The sequence below is a fragment of the Gobius niger genome, assembly GCF_951799975.1.
Source record: "Gobius niger genome assembly, chromosome: 6".
Lineage (NCBI taxonomy): Eukaryota > Metazoa > Chordata > Actinopteri > Gobiiformes > Gobiidae > Gobius > Gobius niger.
In genome coordinates, this window is record NC_136857.1 from 16,497,013 (window position 1) to 16,521,900 (window position 24,888).

At 40.4% G+C, this 24,888-nt stretch overlaps 1 protein-coding gene across 3 annotated transcripts in view; it reads right to left on the reverse strand.

Moving 5' to 3' along the window:
• The window catches only part of LOC306964498 (uncharacterized protein), a 42,639-nt gene that overhangs the window by 15,146 nt on the left and 2,605 nt on the right, over positions 1 to 24,888 (reverse strand). The window lies entirely within an intron of this gene.

The following is a 24,888-nucleotide window of genomic DNA, read 5'->3' on the forward strand; positions in this document are numbered from 1 at the left end:
TAAATTGATGTTTGATTATAAAGGTGTTGACTGAGAGAGTTGATGTGTCCCTTTATGTTGAAGTGGTAAACAGTGTAGTAACAGTTCACTTAAATGTCTATGCAACACCTCAAAGCCTTGGCCATATCTCACAATGGTAGAGTGATAGGACTTAAGCCAGAGCTCGGGATAAAAGTTGTACCTATTGATCCACTATTTTGCAAGTCAACATCAAACTAAGCCTTTATGTTATTCCAGGTTCATTGCTTTGGTTGTTTTTTTTATATAGATGGCATTTTAGATCTGAGTTATCTTGAGCAATTGATAACAACCGAACAATCACACAATGCAGCACACCTTCATGCGGAAAGTTCACAGTTTACTGTACCCAAATGTATAGCAGAGATGAATGTTGTCATAAAAGTTATCAGGGTAAAAATATATGCAGCACAGCTCCACACAAACTCAATTAATGTCCGACAGATCACCTCTGGGGAAATGTGCCTGATGTTCCTACATCACTGCACCAATTAAAAAGATTAGTTAAGACAGTGTTGTACTTCAAAGGGCATTCAAAAACAATTTGGAGACTTTGGTGAAGCCCGGCCAACTCCTCAGAACAATAGGATGAATAGGATGTACAATTAAAATGCACGGTAAAATGCACGGTAAAATGCACGGTAGCGCAGCGGTTAGCGCCTCCGCTTCACAGCTAGAAGGTCCCGGGTTCAATTCCCACCAGGACGGGGCCTTTCTGTGTGGAGTTTGCATGTTCTCCCCGTGTCTGCGTAGGTTTCCTCCGGGTACTCCGGTTTCCCCTACCACTAAAAACATGTGCAATAGGTGAATCCTCCAGCCAGGTGATTCTGACCATCAGCCTGGCTCCACATCATGGAGATGGGTCCCCGGGCGCGGCACGGCCGTCGACCACTGCTCCTTACGGGTTGCCCCAGTGGCATCGAAGGATGGGTTAAATGCAGAGGACAAATTTCCCTACGGGGACAATAAAGTATACAAACAAACAAAACAAACAAAACATTTTTATCAGATAATGACTTAGCAAAAAACATCCCCTTTTTTCATTCAGTAATCTACAGAAAATAAATAGCAGTTAAAAAAAAAACTGTCAAAACCACCAAACTGCAGCAGTTGAAGTACGCTCCAAATGTTTGTTAGGCCAGGGACCGACCCTGCGGCGATAGCAAGGCCATACAGAGATTGTTCGCTTAAAGGAACAGGCCACCGTTTTTCCATACTGAGATATGTTCTTACCTGAGCTTAGACGAGTTGATGCGTACCTGTCTGGTCTTTGTGCGTGTGCTCAAGTTAGAAGCGACCAAGCTCTTCCACCTTTTCCCTTTTCAAATACAGTTACGTGAAGAGTTACAAAATCCTAGTCTAGTTACACAAAATGTTGATTTTTGAATTGGATAAAAAGGGGTACTATATTGTAAGGCGTAATACTACTTAAGCAGCAGTTCGACATCCGCGCAGTAAAGTCAAAGAGCTCCTTAATATAGTACCCCTTTTTATCCGCTTAGAAAATTGACATGTTTAATTTTGTTTAACTATACTTGGATCATGTAACTTTTCATGTAACTGTGTTTAAATAGGGAAAACGTGGAAGAGCTTGGTGGCTTCTAACTTCATCCCAGTTTGGAGCAACAGCAATACGCTGGAAGAGGCTAAATGCTACGTCTTTGGTCTGTTTGCGTGACTGAGTTCTTAGCTGAGCGTCTAAGCTCAGGTAAGAACGTATCTCAGTATGGAAAAAACGGTGGCCTATTCCTTTAAGGGAAGGCACCCAATGCAACAACATACTGTTTCAAATTCTCTGTGTTTGAAACTTTTGAATCATATGTAAATGTATGAATTTACTCTATACTTTTTATCACCTTTAATGCTATACAGTGCTGCATTCCAGTTACATAATGGAAGGGTCATACTAGGTGGCATGTTAAAACATACATGCCAAGTGCATTCACTTAAAGCTTATACCTTGCTGTGTGTGGCCAACTGCACATTCACTATATTTTGATGTATGAACTTCAGGACTAATGTAGTATGCATTCACACTTAGGTTGTAATTCAAAGGCGTTTCTTTGCTCATATATGAAATCCGAGCACAGGTGTGTAGATTAAGCATGGGGCTCTGTGTAATGCCATTATCAGTGCAGCAGCTCATACAAATCAATGGCTCAATGCTTCCCAACAGTCCAGGCAGACATTTAGAGAGACATCCTGGCATTTGCGTCTATACTACTGTGCCTGCTCTGTCCTGTCTCCATGCCACACAGTCCATTTAGTGAGCCGGCTGTCTGCAGCAAACAATAAACAAAGAAGAACTGCATTGTGTGGTATTTGAATTAAGGTCAGCTGTCAATAGCTAGTCTTGTCAGTGTAGTGAACAGTAAAGGTCTTCGTATGAGCACATTCTGTAAACCTTGCTCAACGCCATTGTCCATGTCTAACAAACATAAGCAGCTTGGAGCCAAAATGCAAGGTGTACCCCGGGGGTAAATGCTCCAGTGCCATCATTCTCAAACTGGAGTATGTGTCATTTGTAGGGGGTCCTGGGACAAAAAACACTCAGGTCTTAGGCTCACAAAAAAATGAAATTTTATATGATTTTAAGCACCTAAATTCACTGTAATGGGTAATGATTCCCAGTCCAAAAATATCTGAGAACTGCTCTGACCTGCTCTAATGTAGGGTGAACTGTAAATTTACAAAATTGCATACAATTTATAGTTAAGTGCTGTGCCCAGACCTGAATTGGAAATTGAAAACAAGCACCATAAACAATGTCAAAACAATTCTTTGATGTTGAGCCTATCCTAGTTTCAGGAATATACTTTCAAATTAACAATTATTCTTATATCAATTAACTAAGCAAACACTGTAAACTCCTAAACACCAAAAAGAAACATGAAGGACTATATGGCAAAGCACTGCATGGTATAAAATGGAATTGGAAATACCACCAGTGGCTCGCGCTCGACTGTTTCTCGGAGATAAAACTGCATCGTGTCCTCTTTTCCCCAGGCCCCTCCCCACGCTCTCCCTCTCAAAGCACAGCGAATGAATTAGACCAAAGCCTGAAACGTTAGCTTCATGGAAGAGACTGGCCAGGTAGAGAGGGGTGGAAGAAACCTGTGGGATAAAGGACAGGCAGGTGGGAGAGAGGCGACGGAGCACGGGGGTGAGGGGAAACCAGTGTGGGATAGAAAAGGGGGCACGGGTAAAGCGGTGGGGGAGGGAGTGTAAGGAGGCAGAGGGAAGACGAGAAGGAGGTCATCAATGGTGTGTTCGACTGTGTGTCTGGTGAAATATTCAGAGAAGAAGAATCATACAAATGAGGCTAGCGATGCACAATGGGGAAACGAACAATGTAGAAGCATGCTTTAGCAGGAGTGATGTCAGTAAATAGAATACTGTAGAAGAGATAATGCATTACAGTCTTACCATAGTATACAGTAGATGGCAAAAATGTCAATTATATATATATGTATATAAAAGGCAAAGCTTATGGAGAGGCACTGCATATAAGAACTCTTTTCATTATCCAGGTTTTGGGCCTGTTTGGTCCCATAACATATAAAGTTTCACCTGAAAGCAAATAAATGATCTAATCTTCACAATAACGTGTTTAATAATTGCGCTGATTCAATGTGTGTCCATAGAACTCTAGGGAACCTGACACTTACAACAACATCTTAAAATATATTTTTCTCACTTTGTAGTGACATCCCCACTTGCAGGAGCACCACAGACATCACAAGAGAATGGAATCTGTCATCATAATAAACCCGTAAATTTAAACTTGGCTCATTAGTCAGATTGCATCACTCAAAGTACAGCATATTTTTAGCATTTGTATTATTGTCAAAATGAATGAATGTCTATGTGCCAAATGTATACACTATAATTAATTTCCTCATGAGGAAATAATCAAACAAAGCAAATGCGGGCAGATTACTCTAAAATGGTTCTCTAAATGTCAAGTCCGAAAGAAACGTTTTGTTTCGACATCTGTATTCACTTCACAATAACATTGTGCGACTCTGGTGCTAATAGCAGCATATTGAAATGGCCCTATCAATGCACGCGGCTGCTAATGATGATTATGAAAATGTCGTTGACGGAGGGGACATGGAGGAGAAAGACTGACAGAGAGGGGGAGAGAGAGATTGCACTTGTGCTGGTAACGAGGTTGCAGAGATGTGATGTTGGAGTTTGCTATGGGGGAAGCAGCAGCAGCATGAGGGAGGCAGAGCAGTGAGCACAATGCAGCCGTGCACAGCAACCACAGACTGGAAGATTTCCTCTCAGTGTGACATCAAACACACTACACACAATGACACAGAGAGGCTAAGGCTTGTGTTATAAAAAAATTAAAAAAACATGCACAACAGGGAAGAATCTGTCAAACCAAATGGAGCCACAAGTGGGTCTGTACATTTGAGTACAGATGAAAAGCTAAATTAAAGCTTACATTAAAAAAAAAAAAAACAGCTGTGCATACCAGTACACGAAAACAAATTCTTCCATTAGCTTGTTGTTTCATGCGTCCTCTGTAAAGGTGCAGGTGCTGTCTGGTAGGGCTGCTCGATTATTGACAAAATAATAATCATGTTTATTTTAGTCATAAATGAAATGATTATTTGTTGCCTTTAAAAAAAAGTCTTTCTTTTATTTATTTATTAATAAAAAGACGATGCTGAATATTTTCTGTTTTCTTAACAGTCATAAAAGTACAAGTGATTCAAAGTATGCCTCGATTAAGGAGAGGTCTCTGTTTCACACCTGCCCCCTGCTGGCCAGCCCTCACACAGCGCGGCCTGATGACATCATCATACAGCGCTGTTTTGTTTTTATGTCAGGCAAAAGCATGAGCCATGGCACGTGAAATGTGAAGGGAAAATAATCCCAGCGCCATGAAATAATGCAAGTCTGCTTTGCAAAAAAAAAAAATAGATATAAATATTTTTAAAAATCAAAGAATAATCGAAATTGCAATTGAATTTCGATGAAGTGCACAGCCCTACTGTTTAAATGCATGTTTCAGGGACCTGACATAATTTCCTCAGGCATAGGACTGGCACAAAGAACACATTCAAAACCCATTCAAAACTGTTTAAATCAATTTTAGTCTTGGTTAGAACAAGCTATCCATAATACATTTTGAGAGGTGCATGTGTGGTTGATGATATAAATAACTTGTGCAAACGGCGCTACAGCAGAAAGTGGGACAATCTTTTAAACTTTATAAATAACTGGATTTTTTTCTGCTCTCAAAAGATGTATTTATAGTATTATTTTGCATTACATCACCGCTCATGTCATTTTAACAATTTACTACAATGCTTTCAGAAAGAACTGACACAGAACGTCTCTTGCATACACATGGTTTCTGTCTCTCAAGAAAATCTAAACCTGATAATCTTGTCAAATTGACCGCAATGGAATGGAAGCTTGTAAAGCGCTTTTCACATGTCACAAGTCACCAAGTCACCTGGGCCAACCTCTGACCACCACCATTCATTCACACACATCACTCATCCTGGCCTATTGTACATGTTTTTAGTGGTAGGGGAAACCCTAGTACCTGGAGGAAACCTACAAGGCAGACTCAGAGAATCGAACCTGGGCCACGGTGGTGAAGCTCAAGCTTACAATAAAGCCACCATTTGAATCCTATACATTTTTCACATAGAAGTTGCCTATGAATAAATCTCTCTTCTTCTGTCTCAATTGTATTAACCTTTTATCCCCCGCCTTGACAAAGCTTTACCCAAATCTAAAAGCTTCTCGACTGCAGAGTCAGTGTAACACCTCATTTTAGAAGCTAAGCTGATCGTAGCTTTTTTGTCGCGTTTTTGTTTCCCTTTTGTTGTGTTTTCATAGGTTTTTTTTTTAATGAGTTTTTGTCGGCTTTTTTTTGCATTTTCATCACTTTTTTGGTTGCTTTTTTGCTGTGTTTCTGGTACATGTTCTTGCTTTTCTGGCAAGTTTTTGTTGCTTCTTTGTTGGGTGTGTTGTCGCTAACTTTTTAGCATCATTTTATTCGTTGCTTTTTAAAATTCTGTTATTTTTTGCTTTTCCGGCACGTTTTTGTTACACTTTCATCGCTCTTTTGACACTTTTTTGTTGCGTTTTCTTCTAGTTTTTGTTTCTATTTTGCCGCATTTTTCAAGAAGCTTTTAGATTTGGGTAATACCAAACTGAAGAAAACATGCTCAGTTGTTTCCTGTATGCAGCTCTCAATTTGTCATCACATCAGCTTCAATTACTCTTTAGCAGAGATGGAAAAGACAGATAGTGTAGTGACTTCCTTCACATATTCATAACAAGAAACAGATGCCCCTTCACTAGCTGCAGTGAAATACTATAACGGCTTCACATTGTGTGTCCACAAACAATTTAAATTTGAAATTTCCAAATTGGTATTACTGTTGTAACGTCATTTGCACCGTATTATCAGTCTGGCTTTTACTATGTTACCAGTGGACAGGACACTATCATATCATAATTAGGAACCACAATTTGCACATTCTGTATTGTGAATGTGAATATGTCATTTTCATTCTGATAGCAGGCACATGGAGTGAAGATCGTCCAGGGACCAGTTAAAATAGGTAAATACACATGGATTTGCAAAACCCACTGTAACTATTCTCAGTTGGGGACAGTTGGCAGTTCATTTCCTTGCTCCTGGGTAAAGTGCTATTTGGTTTTTTTTTCCTGCTAGAGCGGAAACCGTGTGGCTGTGATGTCCTCAAATGGCAAGCCTTGAGAGGGATTATTTTTAGAGTATTCCCAGATTTGAACATTTCACTCGTTTGCCTCATCCCGAGTCGGATTGGTGAAATCTTTGCACCACAGAACAACAAAGGAAATCCCAATGGCCGACCTGAGCATGTAAGGCCAGGACTGCCTTGTAAAAAATATAACAATGAACAAGCAACAAATCTGCGCGATATTATCTAGGAGTGAAGATTTAGATCTTGTCAGCAAATCAGCTCCTTTTAGCAATTACATAACTTAGTGCAATGTTACAACAATACTGACTGTGACCAAATTATGCTTTTAGATTAAATTAAAAAAATAATAAAGACAGGGAGGGTGGGGAAGGGAGAGAGTTCAGCTTTCCCGATATATCGCGATATTTTGCGGGACGATACCGATTTTAATTCTGATATTGATACTTTTGATGATGTCATGCATTAATGAGCGACGTCATGCATATTAATGCAGCACCAGGGCTCTACTGATTTCACAGTCAATAGAGGCCAATAATGATTAAGAATTCAGTCAGACCAGCAGAGGGCAGCACTACAGTTTTAAGCACTTGGCCCAAACACTGTCACACAAATATATTACTTTTAATCATTCAAGGCTGTCACTCCTCGCCTTTGGAATAAGCTGGCCCTGCGCATGTTGGATTCTGTGGACAATTTCAAGTGTCAACTTTCGAAATACCTGTTTAGGCAGGCTTTCTCGCCTCCCCATACTTAGGCCTATGTGTATTGTGCATAATGTAATGTGACTTGTATGTGTATTGTTTTTACAGTATGTTTTATATGGGAAGCGCTTTGTGTCTTTGAAAGGCGCTATACAAATAAACTTTTCCCACTTACTTAATGATAGATAGTTTATATAATTATGAATAGGATTAATTTGGGGTTGATTTATTCCTTTTGAAATAGGACTGTGGTTTGTAGTTTATTTAAATGTAAACACTGACAGATCAATGACTCATTTTCAGTGAGTAATTCAGAGATCATTTATACACACAAAGAAAGAGATACAAAGCACATGAAAAGAAATGTAAATGATGAATAATATGTATGTTCATATAAAGGTTAAAAGTAGCATGTTTTTATTTTAAAATGATGTATCGTAGATTATCTTTGTGCAATATATCGATTATCGCAGTATTGGTTTATCGTGAGATTATCTTTATCGCAAACCATACATCGCGTATCGTATCAAATCGTGAGCTACCTAGAGGTTCCCACCCCTATCCTTAAGGCTTTGTGTGAGATTAGGGATGTCAAGATTAACCGAGTTTACAAATACCACGATTATAAAAGCTCACATTGATTAATTGTTAGAATTTTCAGGCCCAGGGTAAATCGTCTCATGATTTACTTGTGTGCACTCATCTGTAGTGTTAAATCCGCTCCAAAACACATGAAGTCAACAGCACGAACAATATGTGCAAATCTTATCCATTTTCATAACTGCCAAAGGAAGAGTCCCAAAAGAATCATGTGCAGCCGTGTTCATGTCACGTATAAATGTACATGAACTGTGTGAGCGCATGGAAAGAAATAGATATTACATCTCCATAAGTTTGCTTCCTTTAGGTATAGACAATAATATTCTAATGCCAATTTATATGATATATGACTACATTTTTATGTAATGACAAAAGTGTAAAGATAAAAATAACATAAGCTGAAGGGTTTACATTAAAACAACCCTTAAATAATTATATTTTGTGAAGATTTAGACAGGACTGCAAAGGTTTAGAGAAATTCTCAAGATTTTCTTCCCTAATTCTGCAAATCGTGAATAATCGTAAAAACGCAATATTTTTCCTCTCAATAATCGTGACTCAAAAATGTAGAATCGTGACATCCCTATGTGTAATTAAAGCAAATGTGTTCACACAAGACTTCTAAATTCAAGAACGCTCAGACTTACACACATCAACAAATACCCATTCAAATACGCATATTGCTAGGAATGACTAGTAAAGCACATCAAATCACACTGAAAAGGCGTTCATAATCAATAAAGCAATGTACTTTGAGCCCGGATTTGAACAGGATTTGCAGATTTTAGCTGAATAAAAGTGAATTGGGATTGTAGTTCTGACTCTGGAGAGACCACTCCTTGAGGTACACCGAGTCCAGGATGCTTCATATGGCACTAGCAAGTCAGGTTTGTTCTTTAGTGCAAGGCCAGGGAGAGACTTACACAAGCAGAGCTGTTATAAAGTCTTTTCTCTGAGCAACGGTAAGCCAAGGTTTCTTAGTTCCACTTCAGACATACTTTTCAAGGGAAGCCATTTATATAAAAGTGTTGGTATTTAAGGCCATCTTGTTTGTGCCAAAATGTGCGAAACAGGAGCCACTCAAAACTCCACCGTGATTCGAGTGCTCTGCTTTGGTGGCCAGAGCAATAGACCGACAGAAGTGCGTCCCTGCTCATTCTGAGTGCACAAAAGACAGTTTTAGTGAGAGACTTGATAATAATAATGCCGTATTGTGCTGATCCGACAGACTTACGCAAGGCAGGACCCCATTTTCCTTTCACTTGACTCGACTTAATTAACCAGAATGAGTCGGAGGCAGCGTGGAGGATTTGAAGACTTATCCTTATGGGATTGGGCCTCTCTCTCCTCTCCTCACCAGCTCATGTTTATGGTCGACTTCGGTGCTAACTTCCTGCTCATTACTTTAATGATGGTGCTACAGTTGGGCTTATGCTCACGAGTGCAGTTTGCTTTTTAACACAGCAATTTGGGAATAGCAGGCAGAAATACCCACAGAGCGCCAAACAAACCCGTGCATGGAATCAAATGAAATCTAAATCGCGTACATGTATTATGCATACGTGAAAGCAGCGAGAAGTCCCACTTTGAAACTTCAAAAAGTCCAAAAATCTTCAGAGCAACTGTTGTTTATTGATATGCCAATAACCGGGTGACCACTCAGTGACGGAAAAGTTAACAACACATCACAAGGTAAAGTTACACCAAAAGAGGAAAGCCAGGCAGACAGTCAGAGATATATCCAAACTAGCTCAGTGCGTTCTCTTTAGATGCATTATTAATCTGCGTGCCAATTTAGAAAAACCCTCCCAATCCCCTCGCTGAAGCGCCAAAAAGGAGAAAATCTAGAGAGAGGCAGGCGGGAGAGAAACATGTCGCAGTGGGAACGTCAGAAGAGGTCGAAGACAGACAAAAGAGCAAGTCAGACACAGAGACAAGCGAGTCTCAAAAAGTGCAAAGTGATAAATGAGTGACATAATCCACATGTGCTCAAAATTCATTTGATTTGGAAAGAGTTATAACTATTTCTCCATTAACTTGGTAAGCATGAGGAGTTTAAGAAACTAAAAAAAAAAATTTTTAAATGTGCAATTCATCCACAAGGCGTGCCAGTCCCAAACCAGGAAAAAATTCTGTATTAATGTTAAACAAAGAGAAATTTAGCAAATAACAGAACTTATTAAAGCAGAACTAAGTAACTTGTTTACCTTAATCAATGTTTTGATTGCAACACACGTATTCATGGGATGAATGGGGGGTCTTTCATCTCACCCTGGTGTCTCACAATTGCAGCTTTCCCTGCTTCAAGGTGGTGACCCAATACACACTGATGGAATCACGAAGAAGAAGCTAACATGCAAACAGGCAAAGCTAACTGCGGGCTAGCGTCACTTAAACAGTATTTACAGCCAAGTTTTAGTAAAAAAAAAAGGATCTCTTTTGTGTAGTTGGATGTACAATGTCCCTCTCTCCCTTTGTCGTTTCTGTCAGCGTAGTATTTACTCTCACGGACAATTAATGAATAAAAAAAAGCAACATGCTACGACACCTGCAGTGGCGCTGATGGCCACAAGGGGCATGAGTTACTTAGTTCTGCTTGAATCATAGACTGTAAAAAATAATGGACGTCTTATGCTCACTCCTCCCCGTTTACCAGAATGACCACGGCCGTGGGGCAATTCATGGCGGATTTACAGACTCCCCCTCCCCAACTCTGACGAAGCATGTTCCTAAAAAGGACATACGGGCGGGATTTTCACCGTAGACTCGGCCCTTGCGTGACGTGTAGCTCGCGCTGCTCCAATGCTAACAGTCCGAGCCTCATTAAGTACGAGATTTCAAAAAATCATATTACGAAAACCAGCCTGGTTTCATATATTGTTATTAACCCAGCGTTATCTCAGGAGGAATATCTAGCCTAGTCTAGTGTTGAAACAATTGAAACCAGGCTTTTAACGTGTCTAAACTCCAATGCTTTTCAATGGGGGCCTAGCGGCGATATGGAGGTACTGCAGCAACGGCGGAGCAATGGCGGCCCCCACGTTTGTGGTCAAAAAGCAGGGCAGCCAGCGGCCATTGGCTTGAATCCACAAGGCTGCTGTGCCAGTCCCAAACCAGGAACATATGGCTTATATGTTTTTGGAAATTTGGGAAAAAACAGAAGTCATTAACGTTATGTTTTTTTATACCCGAGGCGAACCGCTGCTTTTGCATGTTTTGCTCTTTTTTTTTTTACACGGAACAGCTGATTGCCAATGACAGATTAGAATAATTTTTACCCAATTTACAATTTATGGTTTCTTTGTCCACGAGTGACATGTGACTTCCAAATGAATTCTCCTGTTATTCCTCTTTTGCCAATTCCCCAGCACGGTTTAATGATGTCTTGCACAATTCCAAAAATTGTCCAAATAACATAACGCTCATTTAACACTATCATATCTTTGTGCTATTTAAATTTAAATTTAATGCTAGCCTTTAGCTTCAAGACAAAACATCTACTGCAATAAACAAGGAGCTATCCTGATGTTTTTAACATGTCAATCAGTAAGTTGCTGCCTGCCATGGAATCTTGAGCTATTTATCTATATTTGAAAAAGACACTGCTACTAACACATATTTAAATAACGAGAGTGGAGGAGCAGCGCCTCCTGAGAAGTCACTCTTTAGTCACTGTGCTTGTGTACATATTTTGGTACTGTCCACATAATTCACCGCTCCTCATCAAAAATATGACGAGGTAGGATAATATTCAGCCTTCATTATAGCCCAATAAGAAGTCGTTTGATATTCCAAGTACGACCAGGCCTAAATAAAGATCAAATCGAGTCTAAAAGGGTCAACATTCGACCTAAATTGGACTATATTGTGCCTATACTGGATGTAAATAAACCATGTCTATACCAGTAAGAAAAATGTCAATGCATCTTACCAGGTTCTTGCCAAAACAGAACCCTATTTCATTGCAAGCGTCGATGATTGACAAAAAGCTCAACTTAAATTGTACAGCATTCTGCAGTGGACTACAACCGCTATAACTGCTGGTGCAAGCACGCTGTCAAAGGCCTATATAAAGGGAAAACTACATGACAATGAAAAGTGGCAAGCTGCATTTTCTGCTCTGCTGTGTCCTGACACCAAGTGCTTCCTAATGGTTTGAGAGGTTGGATCATCCCAGACTGACCAGACAGACTCTGGCAGCTGAGCTTGTCCATGTTATAACCACCTGCCCTAGTTTTAACCCCACACCCTCCCCCAACACCATGCCTCTGCTCACCTCTGGGGTGTTACCTGCTATGGCATGTCACAAGCACAGATAGAACACGTCTTGTACATCACAGATAAAGTGGTCACTCACAGGAACACTGCACCGTCTCTGGGAGATCTATGTGTGATGATGGGGGGAGGGGAGTTATGGGGCTGGATCAGCAGGATTTCTGTTTAATCTGCCACCGTCTCCCCAGAACAGCTCAGAGTTTTTTAGAGCTAACAGCTGCAGACAGCAAACCCCCAAGAAGCTACAGAAGCACAAAATGCAGGATTTGGCCTTAGCTCAGACGACTGCTGACATTTTATCAATCTGGATTGTCTCCCGCTGAAAGAGTTTGTCCACAGGTGTGTGACAACAGCTATTGGTTCAGTCTGCAGCAGGGGGAACCAAACAGCTGGTAGCCTCATATGATAGAGCTTTTTTTAATTCAGACAGATGAAGCTGAAACATGTAAAGGTAAAGAATAACATCTTAAAATCTCATTGTCTGACGAAAATAACTTAACGAAGAGATAAACAAAACCTCTAGGCCCTTACAGAACATTAGCTTACAGGGATTGAGTTGTAATGAGCTTTTAGTTCAGCTTTGCCCGACGGAGAGGTGAATTAAGGCGGACCATCATAGAAATACAGTATATTGCACTGTTTAAGACTCTTACTTCCACATTAGCAATGCCATGTATTTCGAGATTAACAGTAGGCCCACATGTGGTCTGCTTGTTTTTAATAAATTGCTGGGGTGTAAATCTTATCTAGTATACTGTAGCTTGTTCATTTGTTTCGTAGAGTTTTTTTTGTCGTCTTTTTGTCGTTTTTTGTTGCTTTCTTCATCGCTTATTTTCTTACTTTTAACACTTTTTTTGTTGTGTTTTTGTCGCTTTTTTATTGTGTTATTATTGCTTTTCCTGCACGTTTTTGTTGCCCTTTGTGGCTTTTTTGGTTGTGTCTTCATTTTTACATTTGGGTAAAGCCGAACTGAAGAAAATGTGCTCGGAAATGTGCTTGGTTCAGGTGAGAGTTAATAGGTTAAAGCAGAGTAACTCATGCCCCTAGAGGCCATAAGCGCCACTGCAGGTGTCGTAGCATGTTACAGTTTTTCACTCATTAATTGTCAGTGAGAGTAAATACTACATTGACAGAAAAGACAAAGGGAGAGAGGGATATTGTCCATCCAATTACACAATGGAGATAATTTTTTTCACTCAAACTTGGCTGTAAATACTGTTTAAGTGGCACTAGCCTGCAGCTAGCTTTACCCGTTAGCCTGTTAGCTTTTTCTTCGTGATTCCATTAGTGTGTATTGGGGCAGGAAAGTTGCAATTGTGGTTTTCTGGCCAGAGACACCAGGGGGAGATGAAAGACCCCCCAATCATCCCATTAACACTTGTATTACCCCCAGAGGGACTACGAAAAGGATTTATTAACAAGTTACTTAGTACTGCTTTAACAATTGAAATTTTGTGGGAAAAATATATAAATATATATATATCATTCTCCCTCACAGAGCTAAGTTTCTGCTAAGGAAGTCTGTCTCCGGGCGACTGTCATGTTCCAGCGGTCTATTAGTGAAAGGTGGATCAGTGGGGTGTAGGCTGGTGCCCTCTGCTGCAGCTCTGTCAGCCTGCACAGCCTCTGAGCCTTGAGCCTGTCAGATTTGGCCTTATTTGTCAGTTTGCTGTGATTGGGTTTTTTTTTCCCCTTCAGCTTTGTGTCGTGTCAAAATTTCAGATCCCATGAGTCGCCCCCCCCCCCCCCCACACACACACACACACACACATACACACACACACACACACACACACACATACACCTGCACACACACTCGCACACACACACACACAGCAGTCATGTGGCAGGCCCAGGAGCTCATTTACATTATAGGTCACTCCAAACAGAGACTAGGGGAGTCTCCAGCTCCACTACTGTCTTACTTTAACAGCCGCGATCATCTCCAGAGGTGCAGTCAACGCGAGCTACCAGCTGGGAAAATAGGACAGCCCGTATAAATATATATTACGCCCAACATGCATTATTAAGCATGTCATTTCAAGTAGTTAGCACTTAGCAGCAAAGGCATTTATATTAAGCCATTTTCAACCACAAACAAAATGGACGAATATGCAATAAATAGGGATTGAAGCAGGAACTAACGCTAAACCAGGACTAACATCATCAAAAGTAAAACAATTCAGGACTAACGCATGTGCCGAATCAAGAAATCGTCACAACAGCAAAAAAAACAGGAATTAAAATTTGTCCCATAAAAAAACATTTACTGCTCCGTCTGCAAAAGAGCGATTAGGAATAATCTGGGTGATCCAACAAATTTACATTGTAGCATCTGGTCGATCGTAGCAAAAATCACCATCTCTCATAATAATATAAAGCAGCTCTACCATCCTTCCATTTTAGCAAAGGAAAGGAAAGCTTTAACAGCAGTATTAAACATGCTCCAAAACAGCAGTTAAGTGTATGTCAAGTTCAGCATGTTCTTGTATCAAATCTCTTATCAAATATTCTCTCTTTCCTTTATTTTTAGCACAAGAGCAAATATACAAAAATGATGAAAAGTATGAAAATCCTACACTACAAAGTTAAATACTGCCAGTACACTCCACACATGTAGGCCCACATGGCTCCACCAGTCCCAGGTCTCTCGTGGCAAGTGGTGTTTTCACACTTGTGTGGGGAGACTGCTATTTCTGCGCAGAGCTAGATAACTCAATTATTCATTGCGGATGCTGGTGCACTCACTTTACCTCCATAAGAAAGGCGGCGGGCGTGTCTTGCTAACAGAGTGTACTCCACATGTGCTCGCGCATGTGTGCCCAGACCTCCAGCAGCAAAGAAGCGCTGACACACCACGCCACACAGAGAGAGGAGCAAATGCACAAGGCGCTGTCAAAAACATGACAATCACTGAGATGTGAGGAGGGAGGAGGGATCAAAGAGAGCAAGGAGACAAGGAAGGAATTAACGTCTTATCGTTCTCCCAACTGAGCACCTTGCACTCCTCTCCACTTCTTACAAAGACTGTGGATTAGCGGCAAAACTGAAACGCTGCACAAAGGAGATTTATACAACTCTTTGTGGTCTTTGTTGCATTCTGTCAGAGTGTACCAAAACATACTGTACGAGAGCAGTTACCAATACTCAACCTGCCTCATCCTGCCACCCTCAGCAACGTGACCAAGAAAACAAAAAGCTTGTAAACCTATGACTCTACACGCTGGTGGCACTTGTGGGTCAGGTTTACTCTCTTAACATAAACTTTTTTCCTGAAACTTCACCTTGTCTAATCAAGAGGCCGAATCCATGTTTTTCCATATATTATTTGAGAAATTGTAGCTTCAAAGGACATTTTCTTGAATTTTTCTCAAAATGCATTTTCATATTGTGGCAACACTTCTCGAATTGAAGTAACTTTTTCAGCCTTGTTATCATTGTTTTGTTTCTTTCTTTGTTTCTTGATCTAATTCCTAGCCTGATTTAGTGTTTTGAACCCTTAAACACAAGACAACTGAGAGGTTTTTTTTACTCTCAGTAACAACTACTTAATTTAATGACTAAATAAGATATCCAAAATCCCCTCTGAAAAAATATAAAGGTCGGGTGCTCACAGGCCCACAATATTGACAAACTTAAATGGCACTTCAGATTTAACAATATTACACTTACACTTGTATTACAAACCTAAATTAAATTTTCTAAAAGCACCACACAGTAGTCGTTATTCAGTCACTCCATACTCGGTGGTGGTAAAATACTTATGTAGCCACAGCTGCCCTGGACGGAAGCGACACAACCAGTCTGTGCCCTCCGACCAACACCAACCACTCACTCACACTACAACAGTCATCCTGGCCTATTGTTTTTAGTGGTAGGGGAAACCGGAGTACCTAGAGGAAACGCAGACACGGGGAGAACATGCAAAGTCCACACAGAAAGGCCCCGTCCAGGTGGGAATCAAACCCGAACCTTCTAGCTGTGAAGCACTACCTCAATGCACTACCACTACCAATGTATCTGGACAATGGAAGAACACTGGGAGTAACGCTAAGGATTGAAACCACAACATTCTTGCAGAGAGGGTCACTATCTTACAGTGAACCTCATAAATCAAGTGTCAGCAACAAAATTGTGCAGTTTAAAAAACAAAACAAAATATAATCTCTAAACAGAAGACATTATTGCTCGTAACTGTGGGACGTGCATGGCGTTAGGGCCTGACTTTAAATAAGTGCAAAGGTGGACATAAAGGACAGACACATAAGTCAGTGTCAGTGGAGGCTTGTATCTCTCTGCGTGTGCTGCCTCCTTATTTCCCTGAGGACGAGTGAGGAGAGCCAATTGGAACAGTTACGCATGTCCAACACCACACAGCACATGCGCCCAGTGGATTATTCTGTCAGCCTACACCGCCAGCCCACGTCAACACACACAAATAATAGCTGTGAATGAGACACACACAGTTTTATCATTACATGTATTGTTCTCATGAGAGAGTACAAGACCGAAAAGTTCAACAATTCAAAGTGAAAATATTGAAAGGGTTTCCAAACATATATACATATGAAAACAGATATCTGCCCAGGGACAGCAAGTAGAAATCTTCCTCTCTACAATCTCTTTCCTTCATGGTCATTGTATACACATTTTATAATGTTGGACAGGGGCAACAAATCCCTGTAAAACATACAAACTTAAAGTGTTCTTAACAACTGACTGGGAGGGTATGTTTTGTTTTAGATTTAAGTGTAGATGTGACAATACTAATGAATGAACGGATAACATGTCTGCTTCAATACCGTCTATAGTTTGAGTTCAATATTAAAAGCAGTTTCTAAGATTTGCAGATGATTATGCTTTTTTTTTTATCACAATGCAAGCAGATTATTAATCCACCCTCTTAGCATGAGCTGGTCTGGGTATAAGTGAGCTAATGAAGGGTGGAAAATGAGGCATAAACCACAGCTGTGAAGATGGCAGCCGCTCACAGGGAGAGGGATTTTTTTGCAGCTGAGAAGATCGTCTATACTGCAACACTAGTGACTCACTGTTGCAAGCATGCCTCTCACTGACTGTATGTGTGCAAGCCCTCAAAGGCACAAATCCCAATGCTCTAAGCTCAAAGCCTCGCACACAAGCTAAGTTTGACTAACATGTTACAGTCCTCATCCCGGCACACTCCACTGCTAAGCGCCATCCAGATGACTGCGTCTAATTTCTTCTGGATATACCATTTCCATTTGAAAGGTGGTTAGCGCCCATTGAGCAGTGTTATCGTGGCAGTGCAGACAGAGGAAGGCAGCTCTGCTCCTCCCTGCGTCTCCCCTCACACACCATTGATTTGATCCAGTCTTAAAAGCCAGATCAGCCTCAACAATGGCGGCGTATGGAACAGTCATCATCCCAGGTGGAGAGTGAAACGGTAACCTACATACATGCCTAGCCTCTTTTCTGCATATAACTCTCATTCTCTAAAGCGTGACACTGGTGATAATCAGTTCATTTCAGTTCAAACTGTAATTTACAGATTATTTAGTCATGTTCTGTTTAGTTGAACAGATTGATGTTCTCTCATCTGTAATAAAATGAGTTTAGTTGTTTGCCTGTCGATTTAGCAGAACACAGAGCTGTTTCTTTATCTCAAGAGTGATTGAATGTGTTTTTGTTTTATTGTTTATGTTTGTACTGTGTGTTTCTCTGATTGGTTAATCAACTTGTCAATCACGACTGGGGGAAATGGGAAACGTCAGGGTATACAGTACACCTGTTGTAGACCAAGATCGATCTCAGGGTCTGTTTTAGAGTATTTAAAACTGTTCCAACTTTAGTGCTAATTTAGGCCACATCACAAGGAACCACAATGAAGTCGAAATTGGTTCTCGTATCTTCACAATTTGCAAATGCAGAGGCAGCTATTGTTTATGGTGTACTGTCATTTGTAAAGAACAATATGTATAAAGCCTGCTCACTGTTTAAAGGAACAGGCAACCGTTTTCCCACACTGAGATATGTTCTTACTTGAGCTTCGACGAGTTGATGCGCACCTGTCTGGTCTTTGTGCGTGCCCTCAGTCACGCACTAAGACCAAAGATTAGCATTGAGTCTCTCCTCCTCTCCTCTATGGGGCCAAACGGGGGTGAAGTTAGAAGCGACCAAGCTTTTCCATGTTTTCCCTATTTAAAATTAAACATATCAGAATTCTTTTGGAGTGAAGATATCACTGCGCGGACGTCGAAGTTCTCCTAAGGTGTTATTACGCCTTGTAATATAGAATAATACAATAAGAAAATCAACATGGTTAATTTTGTGTAACTTTAAAGTTACGTGAAGTGTTTTCATGCGAAGTATATTTACCCAGAAATGTAGCATGTCGATTTTATAAGCAAATAAAAAGGGGGACTATATTGTGAGGCGTAATGATACGAGGAGTAAAACGTCCGCGCAGTAACTCCTAAAGGTTATTGACGGAAGTGAGCGGGGGAAGTCTTTAGGAGTTACTACGCGGGCGCTGTGCTCCTCGTATCATTACGCCTCACAATATAGTCCCCCTTTTTATTTGCTTATAAAATCGACATGCTACATTTCTGGGTAAATATACTTCGCATGAAAACACTTCACGTAACTTTATTTAAATAGGGAACACGTGGAAGAGCTTGGTAGCTTCTATCGTGAGCTTTTTCGGAGCTATATGACATGTGGGAGAGGCTGCGTATGTGCTCCGTTTGCGTGACAGAGCGCGCGGACAAAGACCAGACGGGGATATATTAACTCGACTAAAGTGAGCTAAGAACATATCTTAGTATGTAAAAACGGTGGCCTATTCCTTTAAAGCCCAACTAACATGCTCTGAAATCATGGATTTTTATTAGTTTCAGTCCTCCTGTCTCTCTCAAGCGTTCCCAAATCCTAAATGTACAGTGTGAACTGCAAATCAAATTGCAGTTCAGTGAAGGTGCATGATTTAGTCTAGATTTAGTCCTGGTTTGGTCTTTTGACGACATTAGACTTCACTTGATACGCTTTTACTCCCGATTTTCAACTTAAATTTACAAGTTTTAGTCCAATTTTAGCCTCACTGATCTTGTTTAGCTGAAACTTGCAGGATTAAAGTGTGACGCTGATATACAAAGGGAGTTAAAGATGAGAGCTCTTCCAGTGCTTTTGAATAGAGGATGTGTAGCTCCTCCAAAGGTGAGTCATTGCTTCTTTCTTGCAATCCTCAGCCAAGGCCACCTACCACACACCTCCGCTCTGGTACTGCAACTGCTGACATACTACACGCCCCTCACTCTATTGAAAATTAATCACAACTAATAGAAATTCAAGTCAGAATAGCTGGGGAAACAAAGGCTTCCATCATGTTTTACTTGATAAGATCTTTCATGCTATAGCTGCAGCACTGCCTGTTGTTTTGTAATGTTGATCTGTTCAAGGAATAAACTAAACTATCCACTACCTGGATACTTGTCAGTAAAGACTGCAGACCATGTGCTTCTGGTTTGTTCTATCTTTGAGTCCGCCTGTTTGAAAAATCTATGTTGTATAGATCAGAGACATTACATTACATCAAATGGCATTAATATTTCAGACGACGAGCTTCTCAGTGTGGAAGCAGTAAATGATCTGAGTGATTCTTCCCTGTGTGTGACCTGGTGCCTTTGCGTGTGGTGCAGGCTGGGTAAATATTCAGGACCAGCAGAAAGACCATGGTTTATGCAGTCCGGGTTTGCGCTAATTGGGTTAGCACGCAATATTTAATTGGGTTAACACCGACTCCATGACAGCCCTCACACAGATAGTGCCAGCTCACCATCGATCACGCGATGGTGAAGGGGACAGACACAGCAGGGTTTTCATTTACAAAGTGTGACCACATACAAGTACAAAATACACACCGACATCAGGTTGTTGCAAAAAAGAATTGTTATAAAGAATGAAATATTACATTCCATGCATTTTTTCTTTGTGTCTTTTCCTTTATGTCTTTTCCTGTGTATACATTGCGCAAATGGACTGGTTGCTCAAGACTTCAGCAGTCAACACAGCACCATATTCTGAGAAGGGGCTTGAAGCCATGTAATAGATCATACTATCAAAAAGTGCTGATGGCTGTCTTTGTGCAGAAGTGCTGGTGAATGGCAGCATAATTATGAGCATGTTTGCAAAAAGGGAAAGCAAGGTGCCAAACATATGGCACAGCCTTAACCACAAGCGTGGCAGGAAAATGTGCTTTATATTTAGTAATCTTAAACAACAAACAACAGTTTTTGCAGGTACAACAGCCTCTCGTTGGAGTTAGGTCCTAAATAAAGACGTTTGCAAGGTTTCCAGCCACTGACAGATACCAACCCCAGTTGTGTCACCTCACTTCCACACTTAACACGTTTTGCTGCCTCCTAAAATAGCTCCTCTGAAGACACTCGGCTTAGTACCAAGATAGACGCACTGTATTGTGCTAAAAAAAAATGTGCCAAAAACCACAACAGCTTTTGACTCGCTGCACCGGGGTTCTGCTGCAAAATGTGGCAGATTAAATTGTGTGATCTGCAGTGTGCAAGGTGACAGGTGCACAAGCTCTCCGTGTGCTACCATCTCACAGACTCACACCTGCGTTGTAAGGTGTAAACAGCTTGGCCTGTTTTACAGTAAAGACCGGCATTTCAGGCATTACTGTATGACTAAAATGTAAATGTAGAAAATGTTTTGTCAGACGTACAGCTCTGAACATGCTGGCGTCGTGTTCTTGGACAAAACACTGGTCACAAACTTGTCTGTTGAGACGACTCTTTTTACTTTCTGCACAGAACGTTCAGGTTCTGTCGTTTGTTTACCTGAACGCAGCTTGGTCGCAATAACAAACCATGTCAAAACATTTGACACATCACACTGCAGGCCCATTGAAGTGGTATTACATAAGAATAAACAAACGTAATATTTGCCAACCTCCTATTGATGTTTTGACTGTTTTTCAAGCCTCAGGAGTGAAGTTTGGCTGATGTGATCTCTGTCTGTTCCACGAGCTTCTCTGATTAAGCAGCAGCACTAAAAGCCTGAGGATTCTCTTACTAAAACAATCAATGACGGACCAGGTCTGGTCATGGTCCTGGGGGAACTGGACTCCACCTTTGGACTCCTTCATCAGGAACTCACTGTCTCTCTCTCCCCATTCATGACAAACTGGGCTGGGATTCAACCCTCGGCTACAACAAACAGAAATTCATTCGTTACATTTGACCCATTTGCAAGTGTGATAAGTGGGCACAACTTAATGAGAGCTCTGGCTATATCTTATAAGGAATGTATTGAAAAGTTATTAAATTCTGAATGCGATCAGGGACACCCCTAATTGATTGACTGCGGAATTCTTCCGCAGTCAATTATTGGTTTTCATGTTCTTTATTGATTGACTGCGGAATTCTTCCGCAGTCAATTATTGGTTTTCATGTTCTTTATTATTATTCCTCTTCCATCTTTTTCCCGATTTTCTAGAGCTTTCAGCACCTTCATGCTTTGTGCAATTTATGCAAGTTATGCATCAAAATGTTCCGTATGTTGAGGAGAAGGGTGCTATTACTTTTGGGACTTCTGCAACTTACGGTTTTTCTGCAATCGGCCAAAATGTCGGCGATTTTTCCCATTGACTTATAATGGGGCTGCCGCAAATCCATGCTTTTCTGCACTTTTTTCTGCATTTTATGCAATTTCTGCACTTTGTGCATGTTCAGCTTCTGCAACTTGTGGGTTTTGAGAAAAAATTTGCCTTCTGCAGTTTTCCAGTTTTTTTATACGAGAGTTTGAAATTTTTGCATTGGTGTGTATGGGGGAATCCAGCCAATGGGGAGACTCCAGGCCTTTCAGCCATTTGTGCAGCTTCTGCCAATCAAGCACTGAGGCCATTTCAACAGTTTGACCAGTTTATGGAATATAAAAGTTTATGCAATATTAATAATTTATGCAAATCAACCACTTTATGCATTTTAAACCGTTTATGCAACTGACGAGTTTATGCCATTTAGGATTTATGAATTTTAAAGAGTTTATGCAATTTACATAATTTATGCAAATTAATTCATGCATTTTACCACTTTATGCAGTTTATACAGTTTATGCAACATGACATTTTATGCATTTTACCAGTTTATGCAAAATAGATTATGCAAATTAAGCAATTTATGCAATTTCTGCATTTGCTTCCCGCAATTCCGCAGTCAATCGCAATGGCGCAGCCATTGCATTTCTTTATTTTTCTATGTAGTTGTGTCTGGTCCTCCCACCAGCCACTCGAAGGACTGGCTTTGTGCTCAGATGAGTTTATTCAAATACAGTATGTACAGAGATTTCAAAATGCATGAATATTAAATCTGTAAAATATAATTCAGTTAAAATATTTATAATTAAGGATCTGAATGAATTGCTCTAATAAGGTAGAGACATGCAAAACCCCATAAAATCACCCACTCATGAATCAGACGAAGAAAAGACTTCTGGTAATTAATAAATAAGCACCCTAAAGGCCAGGGTCGACTGTCCCTGAGCGCTGTGGTCTGCCTCAGTAACACCTGTCGAACAGATGGATCGATAAACAGTCACCGGCTCGCAGTGTGTCAAACAGGAAATGACATTTAGCACAGTTAATCATCTGGGTATTGCCATAAACATTACACACGTACCAGCGGGGGCAGATGACTACAGGGGGTATCACAAATACATTCTGCAATAAATACATACAAAACAATTACACTTGATGAGTATTTATTTATATTTTGTTGTCATGATTGTTAGTATGTTTGCAACGAAAGCAGTATTGGGACTTGATTTCATTTTTTCATTGAGTTATTTATGGCCTTTGTAATTCACTAATTGCAATGAAGCGCATTAAACATAATATATTTAGGGGTTGCATTTCCTTTTAAGGGGTATATTTTGCATTTTCTTACATTTTAACTTATTTTGAAGTGGAGACGTGGGGCCTGCGTGATCCTTTCGAACACTTCAAAGACAATGGCAGTTTGATTCATTTTGGAGAACGATCTTTTTGAAGAAGTTTGGCTTAACTGTGTGAATAAACAAGCTCGACAGTAGAAGAGTTTTTGGCTTTTGCGCGGTGTTCGTCCCTAAGCAACGCCTTGCAGGAAAGAGGAAACTGAAAAGGTGTCTGTGCCGCTAAAGTAAAGTGTGATTCATTTCGATTAACATTGATAATCACACCAAACCTTACATCATTAATCAAAAAAAAAAAAAAAAAAGTCCTGGCCCTAAACTGTGACTAAAAAGTGACCATATTTTTCAAGCACCAAAAAGATCCACTCCGAGCATACTTTCATTTCAATGGTATTTATCTGTTTGTGTATTTGAAGTTTTCAGTTAGTATTGTGGCTCTTGAACTTTTGAAACACAGTACACACCCTTGGAAAGCAGAGACAATCTGATATTGTGTTTAACTGAATGAAATGGCTTTTTATGCTGATTTACAGAGTTCTGCTCCAACGCAATATTGTATTTTCATGAAAAAATAGGATACTATGCATTTTTTATTGGTGTGCTCGGTTTCACATCGCAACCTAAATAGTACAGCAACACAAACCGTGTAATGAGTACTTATGCACAGTATATGTTCACTTGAATTACATTGTCCGCACCCTCTGTATCGTAGCTGCAGCTGATTTTGTTTACTGATGTGGTTTCAAATCCCCAGCCCCACCGGGATATTGTGCATTTGGTGTGCACAGGAGCTAATCCGCACAGAAGTAGCACACCTGTAACAGCAGCAGTCCCTGGTTTGACGGCGAGCCCAAATCAAAGCTGTGGACACGGTTACGTAATGCCCTCCCCGTTCCTTAAAGCCACAGCACACGGAATTCTGTGAAAATGTGCTGGTCCAACAGTTAAATATGTGAATGGTTATTTATTCACATAGAAATGATTTGTAACTTTAGAAAAAAAAGAATCCAGATAAAGTTCAAGGTTTGAGAGAAGAACAATGTGACACTAGGATCTGGTTTCCACAGCAACTTAAAAACATCTGCAGCGCTCTTTTGTCTAATTCTTGGAAGACACATTATACCTATTGTAAATAAAACATATTCACACTGTAGTATACAATGCCATTAACTTGAAAACATGCCCCTGTGTGAATGGCAATGCTGTTTGCACAGTAGTTGATTGGTAAATGGTGTTTAATGGGATTTTCTAGTTTCCATAAATGTTGCTGTAATTCTTCTGAGCGGTTGATATTATAAGATGGATGGTAAGTTGTTAAAGGTGGATGCCTCATGAGGAGCAGAGGTTGCGTTGCATTGTAGACAGGTAATAAAAGACCAACAACATCCGGACAGCGATGTTATTGTGTCTGTGTTTACCTTACGACTGCACTATCAAACAAGTGAGTTTGCATTTATTTTCTCAGTCTATTATATTGCTCAGAGAGAGAGACAATATGTAACACACACTATGCTCTGATCCAGTGTAACATGACCAGCTTCTCGTTAAAGATATTCATCGTAATGTTATCCTTCTGATTTGGATTCACGTGTACAGTGATCTGAACAGAAACAGTTTGAAGCATT